At 40.9% G+C, this 16,555-nt stretch overlaps 1 protein-coding gene across 10 annotated transcripts in view; it reads left to right on the top strand.

Annotated features, from left to right (window-relative positions):
• Positions 1–9,583: 9,583 nt before the first annotated feature.
• Positions 9,584–16,555, top strand: part of RALYL (RALY RNA binding protein like) — a 404,493-nt gene continuing 397,521 nt past the window's right edge. For 8 of the 10 annotated variants that reach the window (XR_012833774.1, XM_075743809.1, XM_075743806.1 and 5 more), the window contains exons 1-2: positions 9,787–9,919; positions 10,849–10,935. The gene's annotated coding sequence lies outside the window, so the exon portion shown is untranslated. Of the gene's footprint in view, positions 9,920–10,848; positions 10,936–16,555 lie in introns of all 10 variants that reach the window. The other 2 variants (XM_075743808.1, XM_075743805.1) reach the window with 1 other exon arrangement.

The following is a 16,555-nucleotide window of genomic DNA, read 5'->3' as shown; positions in this document are numbered from 1 at the left end:
TTCCAAGATGTTGTGGAATACACAGGGAAAAAATATTAGGCAAGTGTGAGAAAGTAAAAAAGTAAAAATTACTAGTCTACTTTCTTACTTCTACCTTCCCTTTGTATAGCTAATATCACCTGATTACCATTTTCTTGATACTGATTTAATGCTTCACTGTGGGACTGCTATGCTATTGGTATTACCACTTGCACTGCAGGGGACTTTCTTGATACAGTTGTTGGCTAAGAACTAGCATTCCTGTAAAAATCTATAATTCTACCTTGAGACATCTATAATTGTTCCTCTTAAAAACCTCTGAAACCAGGGCTATCAACAATTGTTTTCTCCAAAGCTGCCTTGATGTTTGTAATTGTATTTCCCATGTGTACCTTCAGAAATGAAGTGACACTTTCCAAAGTTTTCTGATAGACATTCCTTTGCACTTGAGCAGGTCTGCTGCTGAGAAAAATGTTACATGTTAAGAGTTTCAAAAGCCACAGGAGGAAGGATTTTTCTTTAAATGAAGTTCTGGGGAAAAAACAGTACCTTCTCTAGAAATAACCTGTGATGTGTCTCCCTTTGTATTCATGTTCTGTTTGGTATTCTAATAGAATTTAAAATTATCTAAAATTTTCAATTAAAGTTGCAAGACATTTCTCAATTTAATTAGGAAAATATGGGCTTCAAAAATTTGCTAGCAATGAATATCCTACATCACTAGCAATAGGTTTGTGATATCCTAACGAGTTAAGTGCTGGCATGCAGGCTTTCCTCGTTTGCTTTATATTTTATAACTTTTGTGTTCAAGGGCTTCCATCTGATCAAAGTTCTGTGAGAACTGAGGGACCTGGAAGGCAAACAGCACAGAAGCATGTTCCCTCAGCATGTGACACTTCATTTGGGATTTTGGAAACTGATCTTTTGGTAACAGTGCAGTGGCCAGACTAAAACGGTGGCCAGTGCTGTTGGGTCTGTGTAAGCAGGAGGGGAGATACAGCCCATTTCACCGTACGTCCTCCCTTTTCTCTGCAGAATCATTGCTAGTACTAGCCTAACATTGTCCTCCCTGTCTGCAGCCACTCTGTTCCACTAAAGGTGCCCCAGAACCAGGTCTCCAAACTGTCTTTGGGAGTTGTTCGGAAATGTTTGCCTGATGTGAGCCAAAAATTAGGCTAATAATCAAATAATATGGGTGTTTGAGCTGAAAATACTCCCTAGCATTGTTTCATTTCCCAGAAGAGACTTAAGGAGGCTCTTAAGCCTTTGTTGAAAGCAGAACTGTTCCTACAGTGCAGCAGCACTGGGTATAGTGGGTGGCATGCACCAGCAGTTGTAAGGTGCAGACAGCATTCACTTGAATACTTGATTCTTTTACCATTACTTCTTTGCTGTGATTAGGCATTTTACTTAACACATTTCCGGAGTTTGCTTTAAGCCTATCCAATTCAAAATGTTCTCATTTGGTGTGTGAAATGGTTTAACATGAAGAAAGAAAGAAGGAAGGAAGGAAGGAAGGAAGGAAGGAAGGAAGGAAGGAAGGAAGAAGAAACAGATACTAAATCTGCTGGGTTGATGGGCAAAAGTGAAGTTTTAACAGAAGTGTGAGGTACTCCAGTCCATTTTGTTAACAGGTATGATATATCTTCTACAATAAATTTTGTTCTCTGGCATGGAAACACTGCATATGTCAAAGTAAGCATGCTCAAACACAATTAGATGGCTACTAAGTGCTTGTTTCTTTGGCTGATATTACAATAGCAAAGTTACCCATTACAAGATGAGCACAAACTTGTCCCTCTTTCACATTTTAAAAGAAAAGTGTAAGTTTTTTCGATATCTAAATTGATATCTATCTTGAGCAGCATGGCCTTGATTGTCAGAAGGGTTGGGTACCCATAACAACATCATGGTCACTCAGAGTTTCTGAGGATTGGACTACACCAGGTTCTCACATAAATGGTGATTTCATGGACAATTTATAATTTTTTTATTTTTCTTTTTCTTTTTTTTTTTTTAATTAACTGGAACACACATTGCAAATCTGCGGATTTCTTTCTTTTGAGGGAGATGGTGTTTGGGCAATAGTTGGTAAGCAGAATATAGATTGAATTGAGTATCAGTGGTCTTTGCAGCAATTACCTATCTAAAGGAGCTGGCAGATTTGAAGAATCTTAATCTTTTCCAAGATTCATTTGTGCTGAAACTGCCGCTTTAATCTCATAGAAAATAATGGGATTTGTTTGTATATCTTGCCTCCGTTTTCTTGTAACAGTCCATTCACATCAAACACAATAACTGCCAGCTATTGGCATCTACCAAAACAGAAAACAAATTTTAAAAGTTTGGAAAGGTAGACTTGAAAGAGATTTGGGTAAGAGAATTGTAAATAGTCTAGGTATATACTTTCTGTTAAGAGCAATTGTATTTGTATGTTTCATGATGACTATGTATTTCAGTCTAGATTGTGCCTTTGGGCATTACCCTGTAATGGAAGTAATTTGTGATGTAAGCCAGAAGGAGGATCATTCCCAAACAGAGTTTTCCAGGCTTTCTCCGTGTTGGCTAGAGGGAAGGGAGTGTGTTGCATGAGTCATTTACAAGCTGCAAGGCACTCAAAGAGCTGCAGCAGCGCAGAGATTTAGCCATATGAGAGAGCCAAACACAAAACCCGAAAAATCTTAGTGTAGCTGCACTGAGAAAAGGGGGAAAAGGGAAAACTGTCTTGTACAGATTTGCTAGATGGTCTCGCAGGCTAATGATTTACCTCAAAGGAACAATGGGATGCTGCCCTAGAACATAATACTTGATAAGTAGGAGATGGAGAAAAGAAATTGTGATTGTGAAAAAGAGCTTGTGTTATTCAAAATAAAAATAAGATAAGATAAATTAATAAATGCGACTCAGCATGCCGATACGTGTTTTCAAAATTACTGACCTCAACTTAGCTGATATAATTATAGAGTAAGTCTTCCACTGTCTAGAAATTCTCTGCATTTATGCAGAGCAGATGAGGTTAGAGTCAGTCATGCCTCTATCACAAATTGTGTTTCCATTAAAAAAAAAAAAAAAAAAGGTAAATTTTATATCATTTTATTTTGAAGTAGTCATTTACCTGTATTTTGCCTACAGGCTGACACTGAGTGCTTAGCAACCTTACATGATATTTCCAGTCCTCTCCAGGATAACATATGAATAAAACAACATACACAAAAATCCTCTAGCTTCCAGCCACACTGCTATGGACTGCGATCATGTCAGATCTTGTTAGCTAGCTAAGATTAGCTCTTGTGCATAACTAGAATGCAGGGTCAAAAAAAGAAAATGGTAGAACAGGTTATGCAATGCAAGTGTACCCGTGTGTGGATATATGTGCATTTCCTGCATGCAAAAAGAAGTTTATGAACAGTGGAATGCTAATTTCTTTTTTCAGGAAATTCCTGGATTAGAATTGCCTGTGCAACCTTATTTCACCTCTTAGTACACAATCATTATGATAAAGACCAGCTGTATAGTCACATATTTATTTCTTCTTCTATCCTTGCCTTATGCAATAGTCACGAATGGTGCTCAGGATGCAAAACAAGGCCCTGTAGTAAAGGAGAACACTGTGTGTAGCTCATGTCTCATTCACATCTCTGAAAACTGAAGCAGCTGAAAACAGGAAGAACAAGGATTGTTGTAAGTTTAGGGAGATGAATACTTGGCAGGTAAACTGAGTTCTCACTCAGAGGCATATTGGGGTTGCTGAATCACTTAAACTAGACTTAGATTAATATAAAATATATTTGTTCATATTATAGGTGTCCAACTTTAGCATGTGGGAGCTGATTCACAGAAGGCAAAACTCTTCTTTCCCATTTTTTCTGCCAAAGCCAGGTTTCTCAGTTTAGATGTCATTTCTTAAAAGCTCTCCAACTCCATTTCTCAAATTGCCAGAAATTTTTAATGTTCCTTCTTCTTTTCTCTCGCTTTTTAATCTTCTGAACCACGTATTCTTTTCTTTTTGATTTACTACTTATTTTTGCAAAGGTAGACTTTCTGGTGTTCTGTCTGATTAACCCTATAAATGCTCTGTCTCAGCTTTCAGTGTCATTACATTCAGCCATAAGTGCCAGTCATCTGCCATCATTTAATTTTGGCTGATACACTACAATTTTTAAAAAAATAAAATAAAAAAACAAACCCACAAAAAACCCCTGAAAGTATGTTTTGAATTTTCTTTGTATGGAAAAATTGTCATATAGAAAATTAATGCATAAGAACAGATGGTGCAGACCAGTGAATTTGATCATAAACTGCCTTATCTCAAACTGTTCCCAGACTTATTTATTGCAAAACTCACAAACCGAGACATGCTCATTATAAGTTGTACTCGCTAATTAACCCTTTCAAGAAATGAACAAATTAAAAGGGCAAAAGGCAACAATTTTGAAACTGGCAAGATTTTTGGGGTACACAAGATTCTCACTGATTTTTAATGGAGATGTCATTTTTGGTTTATTTCTATAAAATAGCATGTGAAAATAGTAATTTTGAGGACATAAAACTTGTTTTATGCTGTGTGTTCTGACCATGATTGTTTCAAAATCATGGTATACAAGGACTGAAGATCCAACTTTCCAAAGTAGAAAGCATTCATTAGTTAAAAACTCCCCCCACCTCAAACCCCCCTCTAACCTAACAAAAGAAGTTAAAAAGGGTGCCATGAAAGTATTGAAGATTTCCTATTTTTTATTCCATTCCCCTATGTAGTGGGTGTAACGTTCAGGTACTTTATTTGTCCTCCTTTAAACAGAGCTGCCTTGCTTTTATTTCTTCTGTCATTTGTTACTGGACTTTTTTTACCTGCGTTGTGCTCTGCCACTTGGAAATTTCAACTGAAAATGTGGTAATAGAAGAAGTGAGTTAGCTTCACTATATTGATAAATGCGGTGTCTTAAAAGCACTGTAAGAGAAGTAGAAGGAGAAAAAGTGCAGAATTTAGTGACAATTAAAAATGATTCTGCAGAAAAAAAGCAAGGACAACAATGGTAACATGCAGAGAAAAACAGATGAAGGAAAAATATTTTAAAATATGTTTCAGTCTAAAGTAATATCTCATATTTCTCAAGATGGACTGGAGCTGATTTTAAAAATGTTAACTAGTTCAGTTTGATATTTTTTAAGGTATAGCAATAAAATCAAAACAAAACCAAGACATAGATGGATTTAAATGATAATAGCTAACTCAATATTAATTTGAAAGTTTGAGAAATGCAGTTTTCTCTTCCTTTAACAGCTTAACAATGTAATACCTTGGCTAACTTGAAGTAATTCTTTCACTTAGCATTCATTGCCAGTCAATTAGTTTTCCCTTTCCTGTTGTTATAGTAGAAACAAACAACATGTACAAACAAAAAAACCCCCACAACCTTACAACCCTGTAGGTATACTGGACAGTCTTAAGGGATTACATACAAATTAGCTGTTAAAGCAGGGTCAGAAAACTGTATCTGCAAAAAGGACCACTTATTATTTTATCATTCATGTTATTATTACTGTTGCTATTTTTGCATCTGGTATTGTTTTAGCTGACTTCTGCCAGTGCAATAGGAGATACTAGTAACTGCAACTTGAGCTCTGGTTTGCAGGCTGCTGAGTCATGCTGACGGATCTGTGCAAAGCCATGGTGTTAGTGCTGGACTCCAACTAACTGCTTACCACCTGCAAAGAGAAGCTTCTTTATTTTTGGAAAGTGTAAGTGCAGTGAAAGTGATGTAAAAAAAAAAAAAAAAAGTAAAAAAAAGTTTAAAAAAAAAGGTGTGTTTCTCCAATACTAGCATCAGGGGAAAGGGAAGAAAATTGCCAAAGCAAAGTGTACATACAGCAGCAGCCCTGTGCTGAGAGCCTAGATGTTTAAATGCAATCAAGAAAAACAGATTATAGGCAACGAGGTAATCTTAGCATGTACTTATTTCTGCTCCTACGGGGGCGGGGGGGGGGGAAGGGAGTGGAACTGCAGAGGTGCAGGAAAGGAATGTGATATATTGGGATTGCATGGCATAACTAACAAGAATGGAAAGCCCAGCATAAGCCACAGAGCACTGGCTATGAAGTGCAGTGTTTCAGGAACCTTAGGAAGCATCTCTCTGCTGGCAGCCAAGGCAGACGCATGGAAGTGCTGGTTCATACACTTTCTGGCCAGAATTCTTGGTTACTTCTTAAAGATAACTCTTAGTCATGTTGCAATGGAGCTCAGTTGCTGATCTGCAGAAGGAAAAATGGAAAGACAAAAAAACGCCAGCAGGCACTTCATTTACATGCACTGGATTGAACATGAACACTTTTGCCCTGGAAATGATCTACATGAATCTCCTGTTCCCTTCTTTTTCAACTGCATTCTTTTACTCTATACTTGACTGTATACTTTGTTGAGCACTGCGCATAACCAAGCTATAACGTGTACAATATGCTGAACTTTCCCTCATTGTGGTCCAACTGCTCTTGGAGGAAACTTCCAGCAGGAGTAGCCAAAAAGTAGACACTGATGAATAAAGGCTTCCCAGGATTCTGTGAAAATAGCATTCTCCCAAGCTTGCTCTTGCTTGCTTGTAACCTATTCCAAACACGTATTCTTGCCAAACTCCTTGCAGCTCTTACTCCCTAATGCTTACTTCACCTTAATGGATTGTAAGCAGAACAGTAACAGAAGCATACTTTGGTGATTCCTTAGGTAAACCTAAGATTAAGTCCTTAGGAAACAGTTCATTTTCACAATATTTACAATGCTAACTATATATTGAATTTTGTCACAATTTCTGAGTCTGGATCCCTCTCAGCTCTGTCTCTAGACCTGGTCTAGAACGGCTCGCTTGCACTGCCCCCAGGACTTAAAACCGTCCCTAAGCCTTACACATTTAAGGGTTTACATCCAAATCTACCCAATGTATTGTAATGACTTTTTAACTCACTTATAGGATGCCAAATCAATAGATACACATGGACAAGGAAAACATATATATTTGCCTTATTCCTAGTTCTTGGAATCTACTGCATAAATAACACATTAAATATATTATCCAAAATGTAGGTATCCAGTTTCCTACATATGTGTTAATGTGATCCAAATTTACAAGTCAGATCTATTATAGCTTTGAATTATTAAAACACCACCTTTTCACTGTTGTTATTTCAGGAAGACATATGTGCTCAAAATTACATAAACAGTGATGGAAATTGAAAAACAACAAAAAAATAAGATTGTAATTTAGGCCTCGATTCTGCAAGTATGTTTTTATGTTAAACATCTTTCAAATACCCCTCAGCCACTAAGCTGTTATTTCTGCATGCAGTATCTAATGCTATTCAAAATCAGAGTGCACCAGCCAAGGAAATACATCTCCCACACCTGAAATCTCCAGACACGATACTTTGTGATTCTGTCATGACTACATGATTGAGTTGTCATTATGTATATAAAACATTGTAGAATTAAGTTGGTTAGTTTTCATACCATTTTCATTTCTTGTAGATTTCTGTATCTTTAAGGACTTCCTTTTTGTTTGTTTGTTTGTTTTAAACCTTCTCAGATGTACAGCTCTACTCCTGAGAGCCAAACTTAGCAGGGGGAGAACAACTAGGACTGGTATGAAATGCCAGAACAAGCCCAGTGCCAAAATAAAAAGCAAGCAAGAAAACATAACTGTTTATATATTTTTTTAAACTTTGGCCAGTGTTCTTTTTACATTTCATAAAAGAAGTTGAGAGCAAAGAAACAAGGGAGCATTTCTTTTCATTCTCTGGAAACACTGGGGAAGAGATACAGGACAGGAAAGAAAGAAAGATATGGTCAGGGCAAGGGAAAAAGCTTTGTGTGAGGATGAGAAGAAGGCAGGCTGGTGCCCTCACCAGTCTTTTATATAGCAGGGCATCCTCTTAGTGGCCAGAGTAATTTTTACAGAGTAATAACCTAACTGTATCTCCTGCCTCCTGACCTGGATGAAAAGAGAGTGGTTCTAAAAAAAAGGTGAGTGAGGAAGAAGGGGGGAGGAGGGAGCAGGGAAGTATTGCCCAGATCGCTCCCTCCATCACAGCGCTGGGTTTATGGATGCATGTTTCTATTCCTCCATTAATTTATCTCATACAGATGTCTCTCGCTGCTCTTGCTCCTACTGCTGAAGCAGTAATTAAGTAAGTTTTGGGGGAGATTGTTAGCTGTGAGAATTTTGGGGGCCAGTGAACTGAGGACACAACCTTTGCCAGCCGAGCCGAGGCAGCGGGCTGGGGCCTGGCGGTGCGCAGGTCTTGTTTCAGCTGGAGCCGGAGCAAAGCTGCTCGCAGCCCCAGCCGTCGCTCTCTGCGACTGCTGTGTTTGTTAATAAGGAGACAGGCGAGGAGAGCTAAAAAGGGAAAAGCAAGCGTCTTGAGGAAACTCTCAGCAACAGTAGCATACAGCCTGCTCCAGTCTATTTCTTGTCTGGTAAAGGAGACGGGAGAGCTGCCATCCGGCCAGCCACTGAGCTGCTTCAGGGCCGCTCCGGTGCGTTTTGGGGCCCAACCACAAACACTTCCACCACGATGAGAGGTGGCTGTGGGCAGCTGCCTGTGGTGCCGTGGGAAGGTGCCCACTCAGGGTCATCCCACCGCTGAGCCCACTGCCCTGTGCCACCTCGCTTATGACCGTGGGCGGCTCTCGGGAGTGCACCCCCCAGTGAATAAGCCCCTCCGAAAACATTTGTTTCCTTCCCACCTCGGCCAGTAACTTTGTTATGGGAAGCAACAGCCCTGCCACGGGAAGGACGAGAGGAGGGAGAGGCCATGAAGCAGGACTGAGGCCAAGAAACAAAAGCAAATAATAGATGGGACTGCTGGTACCCGTCCTTCTCTCGCCAGCTGCACACGTGAAACGCTCTCCGGAAGGAGACGGAGAAGCACTGCTCAGACACGACTGGGTGGCACAGCAACTGCAGCCCCGTGCACGGCATGGAAACGCTCAGAGCTGCGCACACACCCGGAGCGTGAGTGGCAGCAGGGGAACCCCCGTGCACATTCCCCCCCGCCCCCCCGCAGCGGCAGCAGAGGTGCCCCTGTGCCCAAACCCTGAGCTGGAGTGGCAGGAGGGGGTACCCCTCCGTGCCTGGTCTCCGTGCCGGGCTATGCAGGCGGGGCACCCCCGCGCACACGCGGGAATTAGGGCGGCCGGCCGGGCGCGCACCCCCGTGCAGGAGGCGAGCTGGGCGGTGGGGCTACCCCCTTGCGTGCGCACACACGGTACCCCCGTGCACAACCCCCCCCATCCCCCGCCGGAGAGGCGGGAGGGGTAACCCCAGCGCGCACACCGCGGAGCCCGGCGCTGGACTGGGGCCGCCGCCGGGTCACGGCACCCCCCCACCCGGGCAAACCCCGGCCCCGCTCCGCCTGCCGCCCGCCGCCGGCCCCAGTCCCGAGGAGGGCAACAGGCGGGCGGGCGGCGCCGGGCGGCAACTTCGCGCGGCGCCGACCAGCAAGTTGCGCTGCCGCGCAATACGCGCCCGCCTCCGCACCTCGCCCGCGCAGCCGTTTGCGTGCCCGCGCCTCGGTGTGAGTGTGTGTGTGTGTGCGTGTGCGTGCGTGTGTGTGTGAGTGCGTGCGTGTGAGTGCGTGTGCGAGCGGCACCTGCCGAGGCCGGGCGGCCGCCGCGGCGCGGGTGCGGAGCGCAGGGCGGCGGCGGCGGCGGCGGCGGGAGCCGGGCGGCTGCGGCGGGCTCGGGGCGGGCTGGGTCCGGGCTGGGTCCGCGCCCGGCGCCGCCGCCGCTGCGCCCTCCCGGCTGCGAGTCCGCCCGGCTCCGGATCACGTGGCGGTTGCCGGAGGCAGAGACTAGAGAGGAGAGAAAAAAAAAAAGCGCCTCATTCCTTCTTCCACCGCCATACTGTATTTTATAGTAACTCTCATTTTTATTCCTCCCTTTTACTCCCGCTCGGTGAGTACCTTTCCGCTGACAATCTTGTCCTCCTTTTTTTGTCCTGTTTTTTTTTCTTCCTTTTGGTTTTTTTGGGGTTTTTTTTTCGGGTTCTTTTTTTTTTTTTTTGCTTCTTTTTTTTTTTTTTTCTTCCTCTTTGATTATTGTTTAAATGGATTTGATCTTTTGCTGATGACAAGTTTTTTTTCCTAGCATGCGATGGTTACTAAACTGTGAGCAAAAGGTGCTGCTGGGGCCGGGAGTCACTGGGAATGAAAAATGATAATATTAATAATACAGACTTGCCAGTCCAGCAACAACTGATATACATTTAGTAGCTATATATCTATATATGCAACTGGTTTTGTTGTGGCACGAAAAAGCGATGTGAAATATGATGCTTATTTTTTAAAGATAAGAGAAAAGGCATGTTTCTAACTCTTTTTGCAGAGGATTTTCTCTGGTGTTATTTTATTTTTATTTTTGGGTGTTTTTTTAAGGGTTTTTTTTTGTAAAGAGATGGGAATTGCAAATGCATTTTACAGCAGTGTTTACACAGAGTTTGTAATCTTGCAATACTGGTGGAAGCCACAGAGCAAGATGTTATATTTATTATTTTTGTTATTGTTTCTTTTTTTTTTTTTTTTTGACACAGTGCAATCAGCAGGGGTTTTTTTTTCTTCTTTTTCAGTTTTTGATGCCTGTTTATAACGTGAAACTTTTCTTGCAGCGTGTTACAGTTATAATTTTTAAATACTTTTTTCCTCCTTAAAGATAACAAAGCAAAACAGAAAGCCAAAAGAGGTGATCCTTACTTTTGCACATTTTGCACCTTGACTTTTTTATTCTTTTGCCAGCAGTATTTTATAATGGTTATTATTATCATGATGATGATGATGATGATAGATATATACATATATACAAATAAATACATTTTCAAATGATGGCAGTGGAAGGTTTTCCTGGAGAATGAAGTGCGGTTTGGTTTCCTTGTCAACGGAAGATGAAGTGAACAACTGAACATCTCCCCAGTGCAGGTACTTCATCTCCTTGTAGGCGTTTCCACGCTGTGTAAATTACATTGTGAGATTTTTTTTTTTTTTTTAAGAAATCTCTTTCCACCCCTAACTAAAGGTTTCTGTGCAATACACATGAGGACTGAACTAAATATCTCTGCCTTGTGATTGCTTGGATGTGTGCAAAATGTTGCACTAATTGAGCCTAGGTCGGTGAAGCTGAAGAGAGGTGCTTTATGTGCTGTGCTGTATAGACGAGAAAGCAGCTGGGCGGGGGGGGGGGGGGGGAGGAATCCAGATACCCCCCCACCTCCTTTCCCATTTGAGAAAAACCAACCCTAAACCCCAAACCGCAACTGTATGAAACCTTGAGATCCTCCTTATGAGTACAAATACTTACAGGACATTAGACGAAACCAAAACCCCTGGCCCTGTATTGTGGTGACTTGTCTGTTTGTGTGTGTCTGTTTAAAAATTATCCATTAGAAAATAGCTGTGAGAGGAACAGCAAAGGAGGCTCCCTCGGAGAGCTGGCTCACTGCCACATGAGGCATATTTCGTAGCCCTAAGGGCAGCAAAACCCTTATATCCAACTTCTGCTCCTCATATTAAAAAGGCGTAAACAAGGCAGCAGGTTGCCTCTTATGAATTTAATTCATTGGGACGGAGATTAATCAGATGCAGATATTTGCTCGAAGGTGTTTCGTTTAGTTTTGATGATTATTAATGCCACTGGCTGACAGGGAATGGGAAACTGTTACTTTCCGTGACGGTCACTGAGAGTTCAGGATTGGAGAAGAAACTGTTACTTTTCATTGCCAGCACTTAAATGTTTAATAGAGGCTGCCCCTGATGTGGAGACAGGATATTGGTCCTCTAAAATACAATTTGTAAAGATTTTTCCAGATGACAGTTGGGAGGTTTTTGATATTTTTTTTTTTATTTTTTATTTTCCCAGAAAAAGGTATAGTGCAATATTATGCTAAAGTTGAAGTGCTGAATGCTTGGATCTGCAGTGTTCTCTGTCGTTTACTTTATCGTGATGCGATTGCTTAATGTATTTTATATAAACAGCTTTTAGGGATCTATAACTGACTATAAAGATATGCTGTGTACTCAGATATGTAAATTAAAGTAAGTTACATATATTTCTTTTCTTACTGCGGTATAAGCAAAAATAATTCGTAGGACTACAAATGCATCCAGAAGTTTGAGGCTTCGAACACTTGTATTTACATTCTTGTAACTTAACAGCTTCCTTTAAAGTAGAAAGTGTGTATAAGAAGTCGTCAGCATTCTCTCATGCAATTAGTTGTGTTGAAAAATAAACTCACTCATTTGTCTTTGTAGATGCATATCTTATGTCTTTACGGTGGCTTTTTTCAGCTTAAATGTAATAAAAATATTTAGCACATATTTATGCACGGCTTCTGCTCTGACTTGATGGAATACTTTTGGCAGTATATCGGGGTCAATAATCCATGTGTCTAAAAAAGACTGTCTAGATATTTTCTTGATAGATGATGATGACTTCTCCGAAATACTTATGATCTGTTGGGTCAATACTCCACATTTTAAGACGACGACTCAGCCTACTTATTTTTTCATGATTTAATTTGAAGGCAAGCCATTAAAATACAAGAATGATTGAAACTTTATCTTCCACCCCTATTTTTATTTCCATCCCTCCTTATTTTTACATTAAAGTTTTTCTTTAAATTATGTGGAACTGCCAGTAAGCAAAATATTTTTTATATTGCTAAAGCACGGAAATAAAGTAACTAGGCTAGCAATTTCCAGAACGATGTTCCTTTCGTCCTTTCTTTTAATATTGCAGGTGTGTTGTGTGAGTAATTTTGTACAGATAGTTGCTGACTGAAGATCTAATCCTGCTCACCTAGTTATATCTTGAAGTCTGAGAAAGTTTTAGGAATGCACTGTTTTCAGCACCCAGATTTAATCTACAGAGCACCTGTTGTCCAAGTAGCATGGTAATTAATATACACAGATTTAATTTGCAGCAATCTGAGGCTGTATGATTTCATATATATGAAACAGCCTAGGGACTTTAAAATAGGAATAAAGGAGCTAATTTTGAAAGAGGATACCTCTGCCTCCTGCAGTAAGTGGGCACAGTAGGATTTGGGTTGGTGGAATCTGTTCCAGCTTGGTGTTTCCATAGTTATGCTATGACTAATGCTGTTGAACACATGTTTGGAAAGCCATAGTTATTGTAAAAGTCAATTGTCCTTTTGTACTTTTGAGATGAATAAAAATTTTGTCTAAGAATTGTAGCGTTGTTTCTACAAGTGATGATATAATTACATTCCTTATATTTAGCATGAGATGTACTTGTCCTGCCCTAGCTCCTGAAAGTGATAAATGTCCAGATTTCAATGGCATCTTCTGTTTTTCTTTACATCTGTTTTGATATTCAGGAAAGCTTAGGAATTTAAGACACCTTTATAAAGGTTTGTAAACTGAAAGTTTTGGAAAGCAATTTTTCTTTTCTTCCTCCATAAACTAACTATTATTAGCAGTAGTTACTAGCAAATAAAAATGTGACAGGTGAACAGAAGTTGCGAACTGTATAGTGCTCAGACCACTGACTCATAAATACGTGGTTTTAGCTGCTGTAGTGGCCCGAATTGGCAACAGAAGTGTATCTTCTCACGTTTTTCTACATAGGAGATAGGACTAAAGAGGCCTGTGGAGTCATCAACTCTGTTTTGCTGTGATGCTAGGCTGGTCTTCTTATTTTGTTCGGATTGAGCAAGCTCCAGTTTACATTTAGCTGGAGCACCATTCCCACAGCATCTCTTCGAAGGCTGGGCAGAGCATCACTCTTCATTCCCGTCTTAAATTTATTCTCGGACAGTTTACGCTCTTTTACTTCTGTGTCAGTTCTGTCTCTAAACAGTAAGATTCCTTCTCCATGCCTCTGCTCCTCTTCAGAGTATATATTTCTAGAGAGGAATCACAGCCCCTCTTCACTCACGTTTGCTGGGCTTACTGGGGAGAGGTTCCGGATGGTGCTGGCCCGTGTGGCCGATGCAGCTCTGGGAAGGGATGTTGAGGCTGGCTCTGACCAAAGCCATGCTGCAGCAGAAGCAGGGCAGCTGCATTCAAATCCTCTTCTGCCCAAGCTGGTCTGTTCTGCTTTCAGCTGCAAACATGGCAGTTCAGTTGCTGGCTCTCACATCAGCCCGAATGTTTCCACCTGGAGCTGCGCCCGTGGACGTGCCTTCTTCTGGGGAAACAGGCTTCATGCCGTGCCGACCTTCCCTTCGCTCTGCCTAACCAGTCTGAATTTCTCTGGTTAGAACACAACAGCTAAGGAGTATCAGGAATTTCTCCTGCAACAGTCTTTTTTTTAAGCTCCCGGGGATCGTCTCCTTATTGTTTTAGTGTTTTGTATTCATACCAGCCAAGGGGACCTGAATGGCTTGAGCCAATGCTGTATCAGGGACTGTCTGCTCTCAGGAATAAATGTGAAAATTGGCTACAATGCTTTTTAAAATACCTTTTCCTTGTTAGCTTCTTCCCAGGTTGCTTATATCTTAGCTCTCTAGTCTTCTAAAGCATTATTCTAAAAGCAGTTTATTTCTCTGTTACAGTGCAATTTTTCCTATTTTCTTCATTCCCTGCATTGTGGGTTTCGAAAGATAAAAAGCGTAATAGTGTTTAAAGTGTAGGATTGTAAAGACTGATAGGTCTGCCCTCAGATGAATGTTTTTTTACTTCCCTTGGTCTTCTTAAAGGATGTGGTGCTCTTGTCAAATTTTGGAGCTGAACGCTTTATGTTTTAAGTACTCCTGAACAGTAGAATTTCTGAACAGAAGGCGAAAGATGACTATTTCCTGATGAAAAATTATGTTATCTCTGACACCATCTACATAGTCATCCAGTTTTTAGCTTCCTTAAACTCAGATCCAGACTGACAGAAGAAAACAAAAGGCTACTTTTAAATGGTATGAAGATTACAATGTAACATTTTCACTTTTGTTAAGGTACCAATATTATTGAAGAATTACCAGAGCAAAATGGCTTGAAGATTATTGATTTACATATACACACATTTGAATAATTTTTACCATTTTTTTTTTCCTTGTCTTTACCCTTTCCTATTTCAAAATGACACTCTAATCTCTATAATGTACTTAATCCTTCAAAAGCATTTCTACAGTGGGTTTGGCAGTATTTTCTGAGAAAGTTTATTTTTGCTCAATGAAGTGTGATTTTCCATCTCAATGAATCATCTGCCAACAATTAGGATAAATCATCAACTAGACCTTCATATTATTAAGTAAATCTCAGGTTGCTTAGCATGAATACAATTAATACGGTTTTATCATTGTGATATTCTGGGATAAAAAGATAGGCAAGCAAATAGATAGAATCATAGATATTGCTAGAGATGTTTTTAGTGTGATAGAGAATTAACAGAAATCTTACTTTAGTTAATTATCCTTTATGGCTTAACCAACAGTTCTGTTTAAGAACGAACAATTTAACTTTCTCCGTGTAGTAAATTTATACACACCAATATTATCTACTACCACTTGACAAAAGCTACAGAGTTAAATTGTCTCCATGGTGCTCCTCCGTGTGCCTGCCCAGCGCCCAGCCCAGGCTGCTCGCGTGCCGACTGGCCTGCCAGGATGTCAGGGCTCAACCATTCTGCAGTTGCGCTGCAGTTTCGGGAACGGACTTTTTTGCTCTGGGGTAGTTCCTTCATGGTTACAATAGTAAACATAATCATTGCTACTCTGACTTGGCTGGTAGAGGTTTGAAGAAGCAGAGGTGGGTTTCATAGGAGTGATGACCAACGGTGGGTATGAACGTGGTGGAATATGAATGACGGTCCCCAGGCTCTCTATTTTTCCTTTGCACAGTTGTGAGTCTTTCTCCAAAAAATACCCAGAGCTCTGATTAAACCTGGTTTACATCAGTGGCCCTTCCCAGGTGGCCTTCTCCTGATGTCAGTGATTATTGCCTCGACTGACGTGCGGTCTCTGAGCAACCAAGTCAACGTGGAGCTCTGAAAACAGCTGAGGCTTTGCATGGGCAACTTTGTGGTCCTCTGAGAACTGCTTACAGTCCCTTGGACAGCCATAGCTTATAAAAAGCAGTACGGGCCATTATTATTATTTAAAGAACAAGAAACCATAAAGGATCTGATGATAATTATCGGACCTTGATAATTATTAAATAATTAAATGACTTGGTGAAAGTCAGATCTCCATCTTCCAACCGCGCCCCGTACCGACAGCCTTATTTCAGCCTGCTCAGTCACATCGGTTGCATTCGTCAAGATCCTCCCTTGAGTCAGACATGTGCTTTGTGTTGTGCAGGGTCAACGAAAAGGGGCTATCTGGCACAAATCAAATATTAATGGGATTCTTCACCTGACTGAAGCAAGGTTAAATTTGTTCTGTAGAAAAACATTGCACTAGCACAGTTCCTTCAGTAAAACAGTGTCTGTTTTTGCTGAGAGTTTTGCATAGAAGCTGAACAGCATCTTTGTCAAATAGGTACAAGCACATGTATACCTTGCATGCAGTATTTTTAGGCTGTCTTAAGAATTAGAGTTTCAGTCTCAAAGAATTATATTTTCATGGTATTGACAATGCTGGTCCTT

This window comes from Balearica regulorum, chromosome 2, assembly GCF_011004875.1.
Source record: "Balearica regulorum gibbericeps isolate bBalReg1 chromosome 2, bBalReg1.pri, whole genome shotgun sequence".
Taxonomy (NCBI): Eukaryota; Metazoa; Chordata; class Aves; order Gruiformes; family Gruidae; genus Balearica; species Balearica regulorum.
This window is presented reverse-complemented; position numbering and strand designations above follow the sequence as displayed.